General features: G+C 40.3%; 1 protein-coding gene and 1 pseudogene across 3 annotated transcripts in view; one reads left to right on the top strand and one right to left on the bottom strand.

The window, feature by feature from the left end:
• FNDC3B (fibronectin type III domain containing 3B) overlaps positions 1–22422 on the bottom strand; it is a 337868-nt gene that overhangs the window by 274010 nt on the left and 41436 nt on the right. The window lies entirely within an intron of this gene.
• LOC129498525 (replication protein A 14 kDa subunit-like) lies at positions 3562–3921 on the top strand (annotated as a pseudogene).

Genomic DNA, 22422 nt, shown 5'->3' with positions numbered 1-22422 from the left:
GTCATCTGTGGTACTCCTGCACAGGTTCTCTTTGTCTCAGTTTCTTCGTCTGTAATATGGGTTCCTTAACACAACTTCTAGATTCTCCTTAAAAAAAAAAAAAAAAAAATGTACCTTTACTACTCTGTTTTCAGATACATATTATGAATTACATTCACTCTTGTGAAACCACTGAGTATCTAACAGCCATGCCTAACACCTTTTATTTGGGGGGAAATGTATGTTATAAGCACCAAACCACTGACTGCTTTCTGGGAAGAGAGAGGAGCTCTGACCAATGCTCTTCCTTCAGCCTGGTGGGGCAAGGGCAGTGGGTGAAGCATCTGTACATTAACGCTCGTCCAGCCTTGTGATTTCCACCTGAAGTAGGAGGCGTTCTCCTTTGCCAGATGCATCAGCCAGTGAGTACTCTGCCCAAGGGGACTCAAACAGAAAGTGACCGTAGGAGTCATTGCTCTCTTAGCCAGCTGGTTATAATATTCAAGAATCTCACAACCAACACAGAACTGGAAAAGCCAATGAAGAATTCATAGGTCTTAAAAATTAAATAATGACGGTGTTTCCCAATGTACATCATTGTTGAGTCGTGTTGTGCACCTGCAACTAATAGGCTACTGTGTGTCAACTCTTTTTTCCCCCTTTTTTATTTTTATTTTTTATTTTATTTTTTTAAGATTTTATTTATTCATAGAGACACAGAGAGAGAGAGGCAGAGGCACAGACAAAGGGAGAAGCAGGCTCCATGCAGGGAGCCCGACGTGGGACTCGCTCCCAGGTCCCCAGGATCAAACCCCGGGCTGCAGGCGGCACTAAACCGCTGCGCCACTGAGACTGCCCTTTCCCTCTTTTTTAAATTGAACAAGCACAGGATACAAAATTCAAAAAGTAACTTTCAAAGACATTTGATGAAAGTACATTTCTCTCCTGTCCAGTCAGCTGCTCCCCTACACAAAGGCAACTCTGAGGGTTTTTTTGTGTAACCTTACCCAGATGCAGATTTTAAGAATTTTTTTAAAGCAACTTAAGGAAGGTTAAGCAAATTCACTGTATTATCATGTAGTCTAGGTGGTTAAAACTTAACCAGGGAGGAACAACAACAAAAAACCCCTGCATAAATCAGATTTTAAACTCCTGAAGGGATATCCTCCTTGGTGATTTTTAATGAGATGGGCCCTGACTAAATACAAAAGCAAAATTACTTTCACAAGGGAAGGCAGCTTAGCAAGTTATTGAGGAGGCTGTTAGAACAAGGCCTTTGCTACAAAGGGTCTCAGGATTCCATTATTTTCCATATCTCAAAAGGACTTAATTGAAAAATACCTTCTAGGGGCACCTGGGTGGCTCAGTGGTTTAGCGGCTGCCTTTGGCTCAGGTCATGATCCCAGGTCCTGGGATGGAGCCGCCCCCCCCGCCCCCCCCGCAGGGAGCCTGCTTCTCCCTCTGCCTGTGTCTCTGCCTCTTTCTGTGTGTCTCTCATGAATAAATAAATAAAATCTTTATTAAAAAAAAATCTTCCAAAATAGCAACAAACAAAAGGACCTGAACAAAATTATCATCCATTTGTTGCAACAAATATTTATTGAGCACCCACTATATGCCAGGCACTGAACTAGAATTCTAGGATTCTAGAAATACAGGCATGGGGTTAAACAGCATACAGTGAAACATTATACTCAGTAAATCCACACTGGACACTTCTGATGAAACAACACAAAGTCAACAGACCTCCATGCTCTATGAAACCTTTCATCTGAGATAAGCTCCAGTGTCTAAATTTGGTTTCCCAGCTGTGGCCTCTTTTCTAGTCTTAAGTGTTCTAGAAGATGAATTTGTCTTCAAAACATGCCCCCTACACCTCAATCTTCATTTCTGATCAGCCAGGAGGATACTCAAATTATTTCTTTAATCAGCTCATATAAAATTCAACCGTGCTTGTTTTATAAACTCAGTTTTGTTTGCTGATAAAGAGGTCATGTAACATTCATTATAAGGAAAACAATCTGCACCATTAAAATCATTGATGTCTTGTCTGACTTATTCTTAAATACGTATTTAAAGATTTCTGACATTTCATCACTAACCGTAGATGCTGGTTCAATTTTTTTTTAATATGATTATTTTCTTCACCTCTGTGGGAAGGAGGTGGGTGTCAATGAGAGCACAGTATATGATACACTGAAAATCAGTTTATAAGCAGGGTGTTATTTCTGAAAAAAATCACTACAATTGATGACATTCATATAAGCAGCTTAGTATTTCACTTAATGTGACTGAACATAAAGCAAACACCAGGTGTTTCTTAAACCTTATAATGTACTGAAACAGAAAATTCACATGAAATGACAAACCTTGCAAAGAAACAAATTAGCAGGTGTAAAGATTTCTGTAAGAGAACATCTATTTACAATTTCAGAATTAGCCCATTACTATAAAATTTTAGTATGAGATAATGCATGCAAACCACATTACTAATTCAAACTAACATTTTTAAAAACACAGAAATGTGGAATTCTTTAGGAAAAAAAAATTTCTTTTCAAGGGGGGGAAAAAATCCCTGTCACATACCACAGAGTATTAAGGAGGCTGGTTTTAACAGATGAAAAGTAATGACTGGTGTACACACATGGCTTTACATGCAAATAGATGAATCTAAATGTTTGTATGGTGCTTGCCTATATTCTAAATATACCCTGTGAATAATGAGGACATCATTAATTAATATAAGTTGTTAAGAAAATGTAAGGGGCAGGATTCATGTATTTAATGAATATATATCTAGGTTCTGCTCTGTGCAAGATACTTTTAAGCTGAAATCATGCAAATTCTAAATCTGAAGAGTCTGTTAACAGACTTCAAAATTTTTCCAACAAAAAAATTTTAAATTTCAACTCTGATGCAAAAGCCGTGTTCTCAAATTTTCATATTTCCCCATCTGAAAATGCATGAAAAACACACCATTAATTCCATTAATGTGACTGAAGAACTCAGAGGAACAGAGAAGGAAAAAGACAAATAACATTTTAGAGTTAGTAATAGGATCTCACAAACATCACAAAAGGGTCTTAGGAATGCCCAAGATCCCCCACGCCACACTTTGAGAACCACCGCATCAAACCAAGCTGCTCAGATGTAAAAAGAAGAAAATTTAAATTCACTGTCTAGTAGACAAGGATGGCTGTCCTTATTATATATTCTGTACATCCACAATTCACCTGACAGAGTCTGAACAAGAAACATATTAACACAAATGAAGAGCTATCCAAATTCTAGCATGGATTTCTCACTCTGGGACTTCATGTTACATTTTTTAAAGCACTTTGGTGAAACAAATTCATTTGGTAAAATCTTGAAGGAAGTAAGAGCAGTAGCCTGGAGGGATAAGAAGATGGAGTCAAGGGCCAGGTCCTCCCCTGCAAGGACGGTCCACAAAGCTAGAGTTCAGGAAGAGGGTAGGACCTGACTCCAATAAATCCAGGTCCACTAGATGGAACTCCCATTCAAACTCCCCTGATCAGACTCACGCCCTGCATTCAAAGCAAATGATCAACTCACACCACAACTATGGAGGACCTGATGGACCGATGCCCAGGTCACGCATCAGCGCCAGCACGCTAGCTTATTAGTTCATTGACCGGCTGGTCTGCTTCACAAGGAGGCTGGTAAAGGCATATCCTACTGGAAAAATGGTTATTCTTTCCAATGGAGAAGAAAAGTATGGGACCACCACCGAGTTGAGAGTCCCTTAAAGAAATTCCTGCAATTGTGGCAATAGTTGTAAGAATAACAGCCAAGGCAACCATGATGTGTGCATCTTAAGTCCAGTTTAGAGAAAATAACCATCATTTTGATCTTGGACTTTTCAATGGAGCTGTGAAAATACCCATGAGTTTCCTCAGTTTTCCTCTGGGGCTTGTGCAATAATGATTGATCTTGATGAATTTTTTATGATTGCAAATGAGCTACACTGCAGCCTGTTAAAGGAGGCCCCTGATATTTAAGGGAGAGTTTTCTGTGTTTAATATTTGTTTTCTTTTTAATTTTATTTACCTAACTTTATTAGAGATTGTAATATTCCCACTTTTGATAGATCCTGTATATTCACAGTTCTCAAGTCCTCATCAAGAATCACTTCTCTGGAATATGGTGGGATAAGATGCAAGAACAAAGCAGTTGCATTGAGTTTAGTTTTGTTTGATTAATAAAAGTTTAAATGGTTAAAAAAAAAAATCAAGTCCAAGGAACAAAGACAAAAAAAAACTGTGTTGCCATTCCCCAGAAAGAATCATACCCCTCTAATCTCTAGACCTTCACTTACTCCTCAATGAGCCCATCCTAAATCCAGACTACTTGATCTAGTATTTTCTGGGGTCACTAACTTATTTTCTTTTGCCATGGCCTATTCCGTCTTTCATCAAAGAATCAAAAAAAAAAAAAAAAAAAGTTTTGTTGCCTACATAGAACTCTTAAAACAAGAAATTCAAGTTTCAAATACAGACAAGTCAGCCAGACTGTGAAATTCATCTCCTAGAGCAACAAATTAGCAAAATTAAAATATGGCACAGCTAATTGATTTGCATTCAACAAACAATACCCAATAGGAGGCTTCCCTTTTACTTTTAAAAATAGATTTAACGGGCATATTCATTTTCCACTGGCCACTATAAATAAATGGAACTCCAAAATATCTTTCTTTGCGAGGGCGGGCCTCCTGGCCAGTCACTGTTAGCCTGACCCGGAGTGGAATGTGTATTTACACTGCGGAGAGGCAGCATTGTGTGCTGGTGGGAAACCACTTCTCACAGACCTCCCATTCCACCGAGGCTCCACAATAGGTACTCACACAGGAAGCAGGCCTTGCTGAGAGCACCTCTGGCTGGTCTAGGGACAACTTTCACAGGGCAGCAGGTCGGTGAACCGCTGTGAATGCCATGGTCACAGGCCCTGACTGCTACACTTCCAGGTCCGCAAAGCTAGTGTGGTCCACAACCACAGGCCAGAGTCCTTCCCAGGGTGAAACTGAAAATTGCCAACCATTCCATTATTTCATTCTTCTAGCTAACCTCTCAGGATATCACTTTGTTTAAAAAAAAAAAAAAAAAAAACTCACAAAACCATAATATTCCTTTTCTCAAATACACTGTAAAATACTCTAAGCATCTACTACTTTGCAAAGGCCTATGAAAAGTGTTTATACAGAGTATGTGATTTAAAATACCAAAACTTCAAAAATCACTTCATTATCTCCACTGAAAATTATGCTTCCTTAAATATTGATTTTTTTTTTTTTTAACTGCAGAGGAAAAAATAATTATTTAATTCCTCGCAGAAAAGCAGGCATGGTCAACATCAATCAATAATGACTTCCGGGGCCGCCTGGGTGGCTCAGTAGGTTAAGTGTCTGCCTTCATTCAGCTCAGGTCATGATCCCAGGGTCTTGAGATCTTGCAAGCCCTGTGTAGGGGTCCCTTCTCAGCAAGGAGTTGGCTTCTCCCTCTCTCTCTGTCCCTCCCCTAGCTCATGTGTGTGGGCGCTCTCTCTCAAATAATGAAAATCTTAAAAAAAAAAAAAAAAAAAAAGGAGGGGGGAATCCCTGGATGGCTCAGCAGTTTAGCACCTGCCTTTGGCCCAGGGCAGGATCCTGGAGTCCTGGGATCGAGTCCTGCATCAGGCTCCCGGCATGGAGCCTGCTTCTCCCTCTGCCTGTGTCTATCATAAATAAATAAATAAATAAATAAATAAATAAATAAATAAATAAATAAATAAATAAATAAATAAGTAAATAAGTAAATAAATAAATAAGTAAATAAATAAGTAAATAAATAAATCTTAACAAAAAAAAGACTTCTGCACACATATGTGAGGGAATAATGGTGACCACGTATATACTCCATCAAATCCACCAAATGGTGGCTAAAAAATACTTAATAAGTAGGCTTTGCCAGTTCAATACTAAACTACTGAACTACTGCTAATTCTCTTTCCTCCCCACTTAACACCATGTAAGAAACACAACCTGGTTCTTTCAAAACTGTGTTCATTAAATCCTCAATGCCCCAGTTTCGCAACCTGCAAAAGGGAGGTAACAGCTGTTTCCTACAGTAATATTTTTAGGCCATTAAATAATTTAATGATATTGGGCAAAGGGCAACTCTTCTGGATGGTTTTTCTCATTTCTCTAATTAAAGGACTGAACTCCACGATCAAGGTCCCTGCCAGCTCAAATAATCTATCAATTTGGGTCCAGCAACAAAGAATATTACAATTAACACATACCTGGATTTATTAGAAGTGTTAATACTTAAGGCAGCCACCGTAAAAATAAAAGGTATCTGCACTCATGCCAACCATAAATAATACCACTTACTAGCCACAGGAAGTCACTTTTACAAAACAGAACCAGAAATACTGCGAGAAAATGCTCACAACACAATGTTTAGTGACAGATACCTAGTCAGAATATGTATGTATATCCAATTGTTTAAGACGACTGAAATGAAACAGAATCAAAATGTTAACAATGGTTAACCTACATGGATAATGAGATGAGTGATATTTTTTCCTTTGTACTAACTATAATTTTTAAAGTATCCTACCATGAGCAACTGTAATTTTTATCGTGAGAAAAGTTAACTTTTGGTAACTTGATAGAATTCCATTTATTTTATTCCGTATGATGGCTTAAATTTTTGTAATGAAAATAATATCAGGGCACCTGGGTGACTCAGAGGTTGAGCATTTGCCTTCGGCTCAGGGCATGACCCCGGGGTCCTGGGATTGAGTCCTGCTTTGGGCTCCCTTGTGGAGTCTGCTTCTCCCGCTGCCTGTGTCTCTGCCTCTCTGTGTGTCTCTCATGAATAAATAAAAGCTTAAAAAAAAGGGGGGGGGGAGAAGAAAGAAAAGAGAAAAGAAAGAAAGAAAAAAATATTTTCAAATCATTGCCCAACAAAGTGAAGACCTAAGGGATGAGTTTATCTCAGTCTCACAGAACTGGTTTCCACCACTGAACCCTAACTCTGGGATACAACCAAGGGAAGAACATCTATGGTTAAGTAACAGATTTGGTAACATTTACAAAACCAGCCCTCAGGTCATGCTTGCTGCATAATCCCTAGATTAGACATGCTTACCAGGACCAACCCAAACAGTTTTGTTGGCTTTTTTTTTTTTTTTTTTTTTTTAATATGGGGAGTAGGGAAAAGGCAGGTTCCCCAACCTTCCTTTTTTTCAGATAACAAGCACTCCAAAGAATCCTCTTCCAACTGCCAAAACAAATCAAACTTTCTGGGTGGAGAACTCTCTGTCAATCAAGTGAGACTCAGTAAAGATAAACTAATAATAGAAATCTGTTACATACCTACTTAGCTGTGCTAACTATGCTAGTCCTTAACTAGCACAAAGGATTTCAAAAACCCTGGCTCTGAGAAGTACAGGGTGGAGTCAGAGAGCTCCCTCCGGGTTGGCAGGCCTCCTACTCAGTGGAAAAGTAACTACCCACTCCTATCTTTGTGGGTTCTCTCCACCGCACCCTCCCTCATGTGAAACCTTCTAAAAATATTTGTCCCATATTTTCATTCCCTCATCCCCATATATTATAACATATAACACATGTTCACTCTAGGAATCTGGAACTACAGAAAAGTAGGAAGAAAGTTTCAATGCTTCTGAATCCTATCACCGTAGGAAGAAAGTTTCGATGCTTCTGAATCCTATCACCAAGAAACATCCACTGTTAAAATGGTGATGTGTTTCATTTTCAGCTTTTTTCTACTCCCATGAAATGTATACAGTTCGATGGCTATGATCTACCCAGTACAGATCAATCTGCCTATTTTTCACTTGATACTTCATGATCACAACAGTGACAATGACAACTTTAAAAAATAAGAACTGGTTCCTAAAAACCACATTTTCAGAGATAGTGACAAAATCCTCTTCTAAAAAAAAAAAAAAAATCCTCTTCTAGGGTACTTGACCTTGGCAGAAAGACAGGAGAGGGAAAACCTATTCATTCCATACACCCAACGTGCACCTAACCCAACCCAGTGTGCAGCCAGAGGCTCAACTTCCTCCTAGAAGGTATCAGGTCACAAGGACATAATGCTCTTAGATTGTGTGCAAGTATTCAACAAGAATTATGAAGTGAATGATCCCCACGAATTACTGTGAATTCAATTCGCTTCCATGCTTATATACATTTAAGTTTCTAAAGAGTCAAGTCTTATTCTCTACCTCCTAAGAGCTACAGGATGTTTCATGTTACCTGTGCAGGACACTTCCTTCACAACTATAAACCTACCCAGTCCTCTCAGCAGAACGTATACACTAGGAATCAAGGCCAATTGCACTATGCCCCCAAAACACTTACCCCTGAGCATCTAGGTGTAGGGTGCCAGAAAAATTAACAAGAGAATCAAACTGGCCAAGACTCTGATGTGATGTAAAATATTTTAAAGTATTAAGTCTGAACACATATATCACAGCAAAGAATAGTGAAAAGTTGGAAACGCTCTCATCCATACAACAGAACACTAATTTTAAATGCTGCAGAAATGAATCTGTTAACAAAAGGAAGACGTTCCCAACCCACTGTTATTTCTTTAGGGAAATAACATAAGGGCATCACATAGTAAATAAAAGGTCTATGCCGTGGCCTTGTTTTTTGCGAAACTAGGAATATGTTTATTTTTTACAGAAAAAAAAAATAGAAGAATATACCCTAAAGTGTTCACAGTGGTTATGGTGAGAAGGTAGGATGAAGAACTGTTTTATTGACATGTTCGGATTTTTTTTTTTAATGATGCTTTTGTTGGGAGTAGAACGGAAGTGTATAGAATACAGAGCATCTTGGTATAATCACATTCTATCTGTCAAAGAATCTACTGGAAAAATGAGAAACGGATCATGGATATCTGGTCAATGACAATCCTATTACACAAAACACAGCTCTACGACTTCCTGATCAGGGCCTCGAATTGGAACAGCCCCATACTGTAAAGCACTGCAACAGCTCACAGGTGTGGTTTCCCCTTCACCGTAGGCACAGCTGGAAGACCAGCAGCCAGGCCGAGGGCTGTGAACCTCCTAGAAGCTATTCTCAGTTTCAAGAGATCAGAGAATTCTAAGTCTAAAAAGGAACCCTGAAAAGTTCAGTTCTGACTCAGACTTGTACAATATCCAAACATCTCTAACAGAGCAGAGGCTTGAAAATATGATCCCCCCAAACTCTTTTTTATTACACGCTATACCCTTCAGTTAGTGATCCCAGGATATCCTCTGCCAAACAGTAAAAATACAATCCTTTGGAATAACAGGATGATGGGAATAGATAAGGTCAGAATTAGACAGAACGGTGTCTGAGTCAGTGAAAAACATAAACTGTTGATTATTTTCAAGTCACCGCTATTAAAAGGATTCTTCCTTTGATGTCTGTTATCCCTCACCCTTCCTTTCCATTACTACCACAAGCATAAGCACCCTCACTGAGGAATTACATCACTTCTAGATTTCTGGAAGCGTCGGAGACCAACTCATCCTGCCCATGGTCTCTCTAGGGCCCCTCCCCCATCTGGTCCTCCCTGCACATGCAGACCCCGGAATTCACTTCTGGAACATCACCGGCACTTCGTCACTGCTCGCTCAAACCCAGGGATTCCTCAAGCAGAGGCCGGAGCAGCAGTCGCAGGGGAGGAGCAATGGGGGGACCTCACTGTAGGAGACGCCGATCCACAGCACTAACCACCAGGGTCGTGTTTCTCCAAGTATGAAGCAGGAACCCTGTGGCCCAACCAAGTGAGGAGCTCGCTAAGAAATGGAGCTTCCTCACAATCGACTGTAACGGCATTATTCGCAAGAGCCAACCAAGGAGAGACCAGCCAAACATGTCAACTGTAGAGTAAATGAAATGGGGTACATCCATACATTAGAATATGCTTTGGTGATCAAAAGAAATGAAGTACTGATACATGCTACAACGTACACCTTAAAAATAGTGTGCTAAGGGGCTTGCCTATGGTGTTGCTATAGTTTGCGTGACCCAGACTGCAATTCTCTGCTATTCCTCCCCAAAAAAAAACATTTTTGTGAGCAGGACAGTGTGCTAAGTGAAAAAGGCCAGTCACAAAAGGTCACATACTGTGTGATTTCCTTTAATTTTTTTTCTTAAGATTTTATTTATTCATGAGAGACACAGAGGCAGAGACACAGGCAGAGGGAGAAGCAGGCTCCCTGCGGGGAGCCCGATGTGGGACTCGATCCCAGGACCCCAGGGTCACGACCGGAGCCAGAGGCGGATGCTCAGCCACTGAGCCACCCAGGTGTCCTGTGTGATTTCCTTCATACAAAATGTCCAAAATAGGTGAACTTCTAGAAACAGAAAGTAGATTGGTGGCTGCCTGGGGCCACTGGGTATGGGAGTAGAGGCGGGAGTGACAGCTAACTGGTAGGACAGGCTTTCTTTTAGAAGGTACAAAAATGTTCTAGAACAACTACCTAGAATAGTGGTGATGGCTGTATAATCCTATGAATATGCTTTTAAAATACCGAATTTTACATCTTGAATGAGTAAACAGTACGGCATACGAATTACACCTCAATACGATTGTTTAAAAATACAGATCCCTCAGCTCCACCACAGAGCAGAATCTCTGGAGGGAGGCCGGGATACCTGCCCTCTAACAAGGGCAGAGGCTGTCCCCAGCCCCCCCAGAGAAGTCCTAAAGGCACTAAAGTTGACACTGCTTCAGCTTTTCTCCAAAAAATCTGTGGATTCTGTACCTCAAAGATGGGTCTCAGGCCCACGAGATCTGCCGTAGTCACCGTCCCGCATAAACCCACGTCACACGCACCTGCACAACCAGCCCTCCCACCCCGGACTCCCCCCAGCAGCGGCTGCTGGGCCCCAGCTCCTTACTGTCCTCCAGGGACATCCAAGCGGCCTTAGCCGCAAGTACCCCCAGCTACCTCAGGGTCACTCCAGGTCACAAGACCTCTGCTGAGGGCACTGGGGCATTCGGACCCTCCGGGGGAGGGGGGGCGTGAGGAGTGTGATGGGCTACAGGACTCTCCCCCATGTCCGACAGCTTGAGGCTCCTCCGATGAGACACTCGAGAGAAATTCTAGACAAGCGAGCTGTCTTCCAGTTTACTGGTTAAATCCACAGCGTCTTGTGCAACTTTTCCCCCTACTTGGGGAAGTTAAATAGTTTGGGTTTTTTGTTTTGTTTTTATTTTTTAAAGGCTAGAGAAAGTGGACCTGTTAGAGGGTCCTCAGCATTCTGGAATAGGATCTGGCCTATGGAAAGGGCTCAGGTGACTGACGAGGTGACAGTTACCAAGTCCCTCCTGCAGCTCGCCTAGTCACAGGCTCCTGGATCGCTGAGGCATCCATACAGATCTTTGGTGTGGGGAGACCTATAATTTCTGTACAGCTTCTGTGTCACGTATGATGCTTGCCATCCTTTTCCAATACTACCAACCCGGATCAGAAACACCTATAACATGTGTTGGTTTTTCTACCAGTAAGGATGGCTTTGAGACAGCATTTGAGAGAAAGTGGTTAAGGTTAGAGGAGGTACATTCCACGGCACAAAATGAACAAAAATAACTGGCCCATCTTGTGAGCAATCTGCCACCTCTTTCTCCCAGGCAGGCTACGGCCATCCATTCCAGCCCTCTCCCCCACAACGCAAGGTCGGTAAACGCCAGGGCGCTCGGTAACATTACTGGAAGCAACACAATTTTGAAAATTGCTCTTCAGTGACTACTCTTATCAAGATGAATAAACACAAATTCCACATGAAAATGTGTGTCAAAAGGCACTGCCTAGTAAGAAACGCCAACCTTTTGAAGAATTAACTTTTGAATCACATTTTATAGGTCACAGATATGCATTTTATCTCCAGCAACTAGAGTGACAAAGTTAACTTTGTAAAACTGAACTCCAAGATGGTCCAGAAGACAGACCCAGGGACACACACACATAGACATACAGGCATACACGCACACAAACTCTCTCTCTCCCAACTGGGAAATCAGTGCTTGATATTACAATGCCATTTCTAAATCTACAAAATACCTCACTTCCATAATTTCTAGTATTTTTTTCAGATGCTTGCAAATTAAGAGAGACCATCCACTTCTTCAGATTATACTACTACTGCCTTTTCACATCTTATTATTATATAGATAGAACAGCACTTTGATAATTCAAATTAATTGGGGAAAGCCCACCTAAATATGTGAAAAGAAGCATCCACAATAGCAAATTCAAATGCAGCTTACCCTTTCCACTTGGTTTCCAAGTGGAACCCAACCTGCTCTACTTAACAAGACATACTTGGACCTCTAACAACCGCTACTTAAAAATTACTTCCCCCAGTAGTTCAGAAGTTGTATTCTATTCTGTTCCTGCTCCCCAGTTTCCCAGTCCCAGCCTAATTTTGCTAAATTATTTTTTACTCTACATACACAATGAAGAGATGATCAGGATGGATGAAAAATTAAATTTGCTACATTATCTCCTTACCCAGATTAAACAAGGTAAAGAATGACTTAGTTTCAGTTTTGCAAGCTGGGCCCTAAGGAAAGGTATCAATTTACGTTCATAAACCTATCCTGCTTCATGAGAAAACAAAGTGATAGTAAGAAAACCATCCTGGAGAATCAGGAAACCAGAAGTGTCTGGATTCCACCGAGACCCTTCTCCGTTCCTAGGCACAGATCCTTCTCCAGGTTGGTGAGAGCCCTGGGTTTCTCCTCACGTGCCCACCCCAATTAACCTGGTGCCTGCCTAGAGAACAGTGTTGAGAAAGATTCACTGCACCGGTTTAGTGATAATTGGAGAAGGCTGCCAAGGTCCTGGGATTAAGGATGGAGGAGAACCATGCCACATGTTTACCACCCATTGGTCAGAAAAAGCACCACAGACCTCCCACTTAGGTGTTCTCAGCAGATCAAGAGCTGCGGTGCTTTGGGTGCCTGGCGAGAAGCAGTGATAAAGTCTCCGGTCTCTGCCTCTGATTCATTCACCATTTCATGGACAATATTAATATCTGATCATTCGAAAGTGACTAATTTTTTTTTTTAATGTGAAGCTATGTCCAGTAAGAGTTCAGATTGGTGGGTGGGAGGATGGGTGAAATAAAGGGGAGTACAAGGTACAAACTTCCAGTTATAAAACAAGTAAGTGGCAGAGACGAAAAGTCCAGCATTGGGAACATAGTCCATAAGACTGTAAAAACATTTGGTGAGGATGAAGACTATACTTACCATGGCAATCACTGGGAAATGTACAGAACTGTTGAATCATTATGTCATACACTTGAAACCAATATAACACTCTACCCTAAATACACTTCAATAAAAAAAGTTTTATAACTGTTAAAAAAACAACAACAGATTTAGGATTAAACACAACCACTCAACTCATTGACCAAATGGCAGCTGACAGATACCACGACCAGAGCACCACTGCAAATGAATGATATACCTGGAAATCGTATGCGTGATTGAAGTCCTAACTAGTTGAGAGGACCGATCTGGAAATTCATTCCCTCGGCTGTACAAACACATCCTGGGTACCTTACCTACCTGGCACTGGGCAGACATGAAATCCAGCTTTGCACACTTGGCCAATTGTACCTGAGCTAAGATCTCAATAGTAATGAATGGTGAGTGAGACTTGCAAAGCTCCAGGTCTTGGATCTTTACAGGACATCCTTATTGGAATTTTTTTTTTTTTTTTTTTTTTTTAGTGTTCCAAGATCTTTCTGTCATAGGTATTAGGATATTCCTATGATTGAAATTATGATCTAAAAATCTTACTGCTGAGGGCTTAATAAATCTGATATTCAACTTGCCGGCTACCCCCTACCTTCAATCAACTGGTGACTCAGTTGTGACTGTCCCGTGGAAATCCTCCGAACCGCCGCAGACAGCTGTGCCACATCGCACTCTGTTTCCAACACTCACTAAGAAAGTTTCCTCACCCCTAATAAATTCTTACCATTTTTTTCCAGGGTTTAAGAAAATCCTGTGGTAAAACATCTTGTCCCAGATTCCTTTTTATACTCCTATAACATATATTCTAAAAGATGTTTTTGCACATTCTTGATTCATATGCTTAACTCAGAAATAAGAATAAAAGAAATCATTTGTTCAAAGCTAAGTTTTACTTTGCAGAGTCCTACAGAGATTAATTACTCGCTGTGAGTTTAAACACGAGGAGCATCCGGCTGACACATTCCATAGAGCATGCAACTCTTGATCTCAGGGTTGCGAGTTCGAGCCCCATGCTGGGTGGAGAGATTACTTAAAAATAAGGATTTTTTTTAAAAAATAAATAAAATCAAATAACAGCACACAGAAAATACTATTCAAAGCTAATTCCATGAAATTCAACACCAAGACAGAGCACGTCTTTCCCAGTGCCCCTTCAGTCCATAAGAAAGCTTATTTCCCTATCACTTTAATCAGAACCCTGAATATTATTTGGCCATTGTCTATATATCTTATAAGTCTAATTGCCAGATAAGTGAGCAAAAATACTACTTTTTTAAACCTTCTGCATAAGCTGATCATTTTAAATATCACATATATCCTAAGAGAATGTTGTCAACCCAAATAAGATCATACTCTCGGACCATGACAGCTATCTTTTTGTACAATTTTTAAAAATCGTTTTTATATGATCAATTACATTTCAAAATATACTCATGAAGATGCAGATCTGTGTAACCTGCTGTATGTACATTATTCTCTTCCAATGTTTTAAAAATATTTCATAAACTCTAGCACTAGATAGCCTGCCTGAACTCTACATGAGATGAGGAAAGAGGATCTGGATGGCAATCCGAAGATCTGGATTTAATTCAAGTTCTATCACGTACGCCAGCCGTGTCACTTAGGTTTACTTAGGTAAAGCCTGTGTGTATCTGCAACATGATGTGGCTGGACTAGACGAGCTCTGATTCCCTTCTAATTCTAAATTCTGTTTAGATGCCAGTTTCACCAATTTCAGATACATCCTAAGTAAAGGTCTAGTTAGAAGAAATTTTCCCTAGAAAGTACTTTGTTTAGCCGCATGTCTTTAAAGAAAAATTACAATAGCTGTACAACACTCATTTTGGTCACACCTTGAATGATAAGCATTTTTAGGCTGCCGGCTTTTCCAGGAACAAGATGAGGCAAGCACTTCTCTGGAGCTAAGCTTCTCATTACTTTAAAATTGAGCGGTTGGTTGATGAATGTTAAAAACTTCAAGATCTGAAGGCAGAAGAGGTATACACTAGACTATCGATCATTTCTTCCTATAGTGCACTGTGTCCTGAAGACCTCTGAATAGGGTCTGCCTACAACTTCAAATTTTCCTGCAGCTTTCACGTGGTATAAGAAGGTCACAAGTACAGAACCGCTTAAATCTTGTAGCCCCCGGCAAATACCAAAGATTCCACATCATATTTTTACATCAGCATTAACTTTTCTGCCATGAGGATTTGATTTCCCTTCCAGCATGTTACAACCTACACAAATTTCAAAAATGCAACCTTAGCATTTAAAATTTGCAATGAAATTTTTTTTAAGTTTGTTTCTAAATCAGCAGCACCTTCAAGATTATCCAATCTATCCCTTATTTTTGAGATTTTCCACTGATTAATGGAAGGGTAAGGTCTCTCGCCTCTCCAATCACTTCAAATTTCTCAACATATTTTCTATTGAAGTTTATGAAGGCAACTTAACCAAGTTATGAGCTCTTTACCACACCCACACAACATACACCAACTCTTGGTTGTTCATCATCCTCCCACCTTCCCCTCCCATACCCCACTCCCATCCATCAGCTTCTACTTAAACCAGGCAACTACTGAGGCTCTCAGAGAAAACAGGTTATTACCTGTTAATATCAGGAAAGAGCAACAGCACAAGGAAAAGATGACCACATCTAATAATGGTGGTTTACAATACAGGTAAGTTATGTGCCTTAATTAGAAGCACATTCCCTAAAAATTTGGAATACGAATCTATCTGTAGTGACTTCCCTAACAAACAAACAAGAGGACTCAAAATTATCCACTACATTCCATTTAGATTCTATGCTAAGTTTTTTTAACCATGTCCTTGCAAAATATTCCTGGGAGTAGAATGGAAGAAAAGTAATTGCAAACCTGAGTAAAAGTAAGGCAAACAGATAAATCCGTAGGGAAACAAGAGCCAACTACATGTTATAGCAGTTGTTGTTGTTTTTTGTTTTTTGTTTTTTTTAAATCCCTCCAGGTAGAAATTTCCAAAGTATATGACCTGGAACAAATATTCTGCTTCGTACTTATACATCTTATATGGAAAAAGAATTCTATCAACCAAGCTTGAAAAGTCTAAATGGAATAGCTAGAGGTTCCGTAATACCAGACTTCAAAGAACGAATATGCACAGAGAAGCTCAACAAGGTCAAACTGTTTTGAACACACAAACTTGTCTCAAGAGCTAGCTAGCACGCACCGGATAATGCTCTTGGGTCATACTGCGCTAGCGAGCTAATTACACTAGCTAATGAAATCACGTGAAACCTCTTATAAAGTCATCTAATAACATGTGACGTTATTAGCACTTCACTTACACTGTTTCTTCCCATAAAAACTTAGCCCAACTATTAGGTAAAGAGTTAAAGAAAACTGGATCCACTGGTTAACTCCATTAATCAAGTAAGCAATTCACAAGTCTAAAGGACTGACTGCACAATCGTCTTCACTCCTATAATATCAGAATGTAAGTCACATTTCCACATTAAACATGGTTTGAAACTGTCTAGTTATTCAAATTTCCCCTAAGAATAATAGCAGGCCATTTGTTCTATTAAAAGGGATCCAAGGCTCAACGTACAAGGCAAAAACAAATCGGCAACATTCACTTACCCTGAATGAAGTTATCACTTTTCCCAAATAATAAAAGGTTTTCTCAACCTTTTGCATTTCAGGCCCCACTACAAACAGAAAAACAGTATCTCTCCAGTGGACAGGAAATGTACAGAGGGACAACATATACCTGGAGGGCCCTTCTAATGCCATACCTGAGCACTCAGCAATGCGGCTGTGCACTTTCAACATCTGAACCAATTATGCATTAACAGTTCAACAAAGGAAGCATTTTTCCCCAGACTCACATTCCATGCTACCACTTCACAATCAAAGCACTGAAGTTCATTCCTCTAAGTCTGAGCAGCCAGCTCTTCCCCCTTGCATGCCATCAGCAATCACAGCTACAATCATAAAAAAGCTGGACCTGAAAGAGGGAGAGATCTTAGATAACCATTATATCAAGAGGCACCGTGATGTTCAAATGCCCACAAGAGCCAAGGAGATGACGTCGAGGACTAACGGGGCCTACCTTCTCTCTTTCCCCCCTTTTGGAAAACATGGCTAGAGAGAAAGACCTCTTACATTTTTTTTTATTTATTTATTTATTTATTTATTTATTTATTTATTTATTTATTTATTTATTTTTATGATAGTCACAGAGAGAGAGAGAGAGACAGGCAGAGGGAGAAGCAGGCTCCATGCACCGGGAGCCCGATGTGGGATTCGATCCCGGGTCTCCAGGATCGCGCCCTGGGCCAAAGGCAGGCGCCAAACCGCTGCGCCACCCAGGAATCCCCCTCTTTACATTTTAAAATTGAAAAGTTAAAGTACGCAAAAGGCAACTGGCAGCTTTAATATGGAAAAGTCAACAGAGAGCGGTGGGGCCTGCTATGAACTGGAGAGTAAATGCCCCTGTAAATGGGGAGCTCAGGGGTGCCTGGGTGGCTCAGTGGGTTCAGTGCATCTGCCTTCCACTCAGGTCACGATCCTGGGGCAGGGGGTGGGGCGGATGGGAGGTAGTCCTGCTTTTCCCTCTCTCCGTTCATGTTCTCTCTCTCTCTCTCCATCTCTAACAAATAAAGTCTTAAAAAACCAAAACACCAAACCAAACAAAAAAAAACAGGGAGCTCAGCTCAGTCCTCGCTACTATGCAGGAATGCATGCCCTCGCTGCCAGATTTTCAAGAAAAACCAGAAATTTCACTTTATATGAATTCTCTTCATTTCCAAGTGTTGCTTCCAAATTAAAAAACACACACACGTCGCGCAAGGCCAAAAAAACAAAATCTGCAGGCCACACCTTCCAGCCCAGTTTATAAATCCAATCTCATCAAATCAGGTGGAGCAACCGATGTCACCCAGAGATGTCCAATCAGAGATGTCCAGCTTTAGGCTGGAAACATAATCTAAAAACTAAGTCTCATCACTAGACAGCGCCATCTAGACACCACCAGCTGATTCATTTAATCACCAATCTACTGAGCACCTATTGCGAGTTAGATGCTCTTGCAGACTTTGGAAATCCACCAATGAAGAGGAAGAAAACAAAAAAACAAAAAAAACCCCCTTCTAGAGTTTACATTCTAGTAAGAGGAACCAATAAACATAAGACTTAAGTTATGCAGTGATACATAAGTGATACTTAATGTTCAAAAACCAGCAGGGTAAGTGGTAACAAGAGTACCACATGTTTAGTTTCATGTGGTCCAAAGATTTTTTTGGGACCCAAATGTTTTCTAAGCAGTTTCGGAGTCTAAAAAACATGGCTGACATATATAACTGGGAAAATAATGTTTATAGGCTTCAGCTCCCTTATTCCTCAAATAAAGATACTGTTACCCGGCCTAGTTGATGCCCACTATTATAAGACACTCTTCAGCTATTTGAGAAAAGTGAACATATTATAATAATATTTTAGTAATAGAATCCTAACACTGCCTCTAAAGCCTTTCTAGGCATGCAGAAGACCTCCTGAGTGCCCAAGAGGTTATTAGATCCTAGCCTTCAGATGCAACAAGTAGCCACTACAGCCATTATTAACATTTCCTCTACCTTCCCATGTGGCCTGGTCCAAGGGCCACACAAGTGTGGCAACCTCTATGCACTTGGAGCGGGGTGGGAAGTGAGTGGTGAAAAGCAGGCTTTTACTTTTTTATACCTTCCTAATGTTTAAACCTTTGTTTAAAGATTTTATTTACTTATTTATCTGAGACAGAGACAGAGAGAGAGAAGGCAGGAGATGGAAAGAGAGAGAATCTCAAACAGACTCCAGGCCCGGCTCAAATTCATGACTCTGAGATCATGACCTTAACGGACTGAACCATCCAGGCACCCCCTGTTTAAATTTTTTTTTCACCAAATATGAATAATAATAAAACCTAAGGCCACAAGGCAGTGAAGAAACAGAGTGAAACCTAGACCTAGGTCCATCCACGTGGCCATTACCACTTTCATTTCACAAAGGATACATGGACTTAACAGTGTAGAAACAAGATTTATGGCCCCTGAAGTTTTGGTTGTGATCGTTTTTAGTATGATCAAACCACATCCTGATATAGCATAAGAAGACGTCAATTTATGGAAGAAATAAAATGAAGATGTTCGTATTTTCCTCCCATTTTCACTCTGATTACCCAGCACTGACCATTTTCTCTATGAATCTGCTTCCTAACAGCTACATAGGTCTTTTACTCTCCATGAAGTTGCTAGTAATGCATTCTTATTTGATCATCTGACAACACAGAAATGGACAGAAATCACAGGGCATCACTCCGTCTCCTTCACGTCCTACCAGGTTTCTTGGGCTCCTACACATCCTGCCGGGTGACCAAAAACGCAGAGCCCTGGCTGTCCTGTACGCAGGCTGTTTCTCAGAGTTCCCTGTGCAGCAAACAACTTGGACAGGCGGGATGATGTCTCTGCTCTGGATGAAGAGCAAGTTCACTCACTGCACCCTACAAAAGCAGCGGATGCCCCACAGGCCTAGAGTTCCTCAACAAACACAATCCCATGTGCGCACAGCTTCATCCGGACACTCTGTATCACCCCCACGGGCCTTGGGGACAAGGGGGAAAGGATACAAGTATGCTGATGTGTGGACCACCTGGCATGCCCCTGTGTGTGGCACAGAAGCCTAGAGCAAACAGCAACGGTAACTCTTAGCTTCCGGCCCATCAAACCCCAGGCAATGCCAAATCTAAGTTAAAGAATCACATCTTTCTTTGAAGAGGTCATTCCCAGTCATCTTATGTACGACACTTGCAAACCATCTTGTCCTAAGCACAGGCCTAATTTCTTCTGTACGTTAGAACTACCGTCCACAAACATATACACATATTACTACATAATCAAGTACCTCTGCATTAGGTTTCAGAAATAGCTCTTAAGTTCCCATCAAACCCAGCTATCACTAATCTTTAACCTCGTCTAAAGTAACTAGAGAGCTACATCGGGACCTCTACCCGGCATTTCCCATCAAGTCCGCCACCCTGTCTCCCTCAGCACAGGCCACCTCAGGAGACAGCAGAGGAAGTTCTGGGCAAGGAGTTCTAAAAACCTGGCTCAAGTCAAACTTCTCGGGGCCTGAATCTGTTTACCCATAAAGTAAGAGGGCTGGACCAGAGGGATTCATCTTTTCCCCAGTTATAATTCTGATGATTCTACATGCAGCCTATACATGGGTGGAACATTCTTTGCTGCTTTGTTCAGTGCTGGAGTGGTTTATGAAGTGTGGTCCTGCTGAAAAGCTGGAGAATGAACTACATGTCCTCTCAAGATACCTCCTGGCCCTATAATCCCATGATGTGCTTATAATGGAATTTGGCTATCCTTATAATTAGAAATGTAACTTGCTGGTCACACATCTGGATCAGATAAATCTGCACAAATAGCATTTCACCAGAAGCAGAAATGCCAGGCATATAACAGCTGTGCTGTTACATCAGCCTTGCAAATAACAAGGAATACTATTTATCCATAGAAAGTAAATGACTACAGCAGACAGGAATAAAGCAGACTTTATTCAAATGACTTGGGTATGGGAGAAATGTTTATAAAAGAAAAAACATATATACATATAGGTTGAACTTCATCATTAATTTGTAAGACTGGTACAGAAAAGAATTCGTATACATACCTCATATGCCAAAACACTATTTCCTTATTTCCTGCAATCCTAGTTAATGATGAGTTTCTAGTTACTGAACTTTTATAAATATAATGGGCTCCTCTGACTCGAATGTCAACATATCACATGGAACCATGAACCTAATCCACAATTAAGTATTATCAAAGTGTCAAACGTACTCTGGGAGCATTCACATCCATAGAAAATAAATGTGTTTCAAGTTAACAATTAATTTCACTCAACCAACGTGCTGGATAATGCGAAACGAGAGGAAATTATTTTCCAAAAAGAAAGAAAAGCTCTTCCTAGCCAATTAGGTAAGCATTAACTACCTTACACTTTGAAGCACATTTCTTAAACCCAAAAACTGAACGTGTTAATCCAATTGCTCTGAGGAACAACTGACAAAATGCACGACTAATGGCAAACAGGTATGAAAACAAAATCTGTCACCGATTACTGAACTTAGCAACACAGCCATCCGCTCTTCTCATGTACAACACTGTTCATGATTTTACTTTCTGCATTCAACATTATATTCAGACTGTGGGTGATAATGATGTGTCAATGTGGTGTCAATCAGTTATAACATAACAAGTGTACCACTCTGGTGAGGGAAGCTGTGTGTGTGGAGGGCCAGGGGTATTTATGAAATCTCTATATCTTCCTCTCAATTTTGCCATGAGTCAAAAATTGCTCCAAAAACATACAAAAAAAACCACGAAAACCTCTAAAGTGTCTTTGCTATATCATAGACTTAGGAAAAGTAACTTTTATATCAAGTCAATGCTCTATTTTGAAATATGTGTATGAAATAAGATCCTAAGATTTTATCCTATAAACCTACAAAGCACAGATATGGAAAAGCACACTATTACCATAACGAACTTTACCTCAAATTCTAGACTCAGGTCAATATTTGTGCCACATAAAGAAAAAACAAAGAGAACAAAGATCAGAGAGACAATGAAACTAAAGATATACCACAGGAACCAGGGTTACATTCCTGGTTAATGGAGAAAACAGATGATTGAGGAGGTAAAGTAAGACACAAGCATATTTCTTTGGCCGCCAAATGGGGGAATCCAGAAGGTAATCTGACCCTTCATGTTTTCTAATATCAACTGAAAACTACTAGGAAGAACCAGTGTCTTTGACTCAGATCTGAAAGAGTACACAGATTTAAAAAAAAAAAAAAAAAAGTTGACTAAACAAATGAATCTTTGGAAAAAACAGAGTTAATAAATCACAACCTCCAACTTTTATATAGCAATCTTTAAGCTAAAACCGTAAGACTAATATGACATCCTGATGGTCAGTTAATCAATTTTCAAAAAAGCATTCAACAGCTATTTCCAAATACTGGGAAACAACTTGATTAGCTGAAGTCCTAAACTGATTCTGATTCCTAAGGAAGTTACTATAAGGAAACTAAGTTAGCCCTTCAAAAA

Source organism: Nyctereutes procyonoides, unplaced genomic scaffold, assembly GCF_905146905.1.
Source record: "Nyctereutes procyonoides isolate TBG_1078 unplaced genomic scaffold, NYPRO_anot_genome, whole genome shotgun sequence".
In the NCBI taxonomy this organism is placed as follows: Eukaryota; Metazoa; Chordata; class Mammalia; order Carnivora; family Canidae; genus Nyctereutes; species Nyctereutes procyonoides.
Note: the sequence above shows the minus strand (reverse complement) of the source record. Positions and strands in the feature narration are given on the sequence as shown.